The sequence below is a fragment of the Etheostoma cragini genome, unplaced genomic scaffold (genome assembly GCF_013103735.1).
Source record: "Etheostoma cragini isolate CJK2018 unplaced genomic scaffold, CSU_Ecrag_1.0 ScbMSFa_3956, whole genome shotgun sequence".
NCBI lineage: Eukaryota > Metazoa > Chordata > Actinopteri > Perciformes > Percidae > Etheostoma > Etheostoma cragini.
Window position 1 is genome coordinate 1 of NW_023268278.1, and position 1069 is coordinate 1069.

At 43.1% G+C, this 1069-nt stretch overlaps 2 non-coding genes across 2 annotated transcripts; one reads left to right on the forward strand and one right to left on the reverse strand.

Annotated features, from left to right (window-relative positions):
* Positions 1-267: 267 nt before the first annotated feature.
* trnat-agu lies at positions 268-341 on the forward strand. The gene has a single exon. It is a non-coding gene; the product is annotated as a tRNA-Thr (tRNA).
* Positions 342-948: 607 nt separating this feature from the next.
* Positions 949-1021, reverse strand: trnat-ugu. The gene has a single exon. It is a non-coding gene; the product is annotated as a tRNA-Thr (tRNA).
* Between the last annotated feature and the right edge of the window lie 48 nt (positions 1022-1069).

Sequence of the window (1069 nt, forward strand, 5' to 3'; positions counted from 1 at the left end):
CGCTCCTTTGGTTGCTTGGCCATTCTTATCAAATATGGCTGCCAGAAATGAGGCAATGAGAAGGAGTGGGCTGGCGTTCAAACTGCTGAAGGGAGAGACCTGCCAGGTACTGATACATCTTCTGCAGACTATCTACTGGATAGGATTGATCCGCCAAGCCTAGGCGAGCTAACCCGTTACTCCCAATACTGCCAGTCAGTACACTGTATGTTTAGCTTATACAAGGTAAAAGACAAATTAAGACTTAACAGGATTGCTACTCGTGGAGGTGCTGTGGCTTAGTTTGTTAAAGTGCCTGTCTAGTAAACCGGAGATCCTGGGTTCAAATCCCAGCAGCACCTTGTTGATGGAGAGATTACCTCTGTTGGCGTGTCATTATCACCTCTGAGGATGAAGCTGGATGTGTGGCCACGATGAACTCGGTGTAAACAACTGAACAGAGTGCAGTGCAATATTGTGCTCTCTGGATGCTTTATGTGAATGTAGCCATATCTAAACAACAGAAAAGCATCCAAAATGCAAAGGCATGTAGATTCCTACTTCAGCTGCATATCCCAATGTAGTCAACTAATATCAAATAATAAATGTATTAATTTTTATTGCAGCAGCATCAAAGATGTTAAAATCAGGCAGTCATTGCCCAAAGTGCCTTGGCTAGTAAAGTTCATGTTTATTTGACCTCTGACCTCAGTCAGCATCACATGCACCTGAAACCCCACCCAACAGTGATGTCACGGGGTACAGGTGTACACCTGGGCCACAATCAGCCCCAACAAAAGAAGGTTGAAAAGCATTGAAAAAGGGGTTCAATCCATTTCCCTTTTGATATTTATTGGCCCTCAACAGACCACAACTGGGCAAAATTAAATAATGCTTGTTAATCACTATAGCAAAAACAAATATATAAAGTCTTTGTAGTGCAGATAAGGTAAGTGTTGAGTGATAATTAGGCACTGCTGGGATTTGAACCGAGGATCTCCTGTTTACAAGACAGGCGCTTTAACCACTAAGCTACAGCACCGCCTACAGGTATGGCTTTCATGCAAGAATATATTGAGCTAGTGACCAG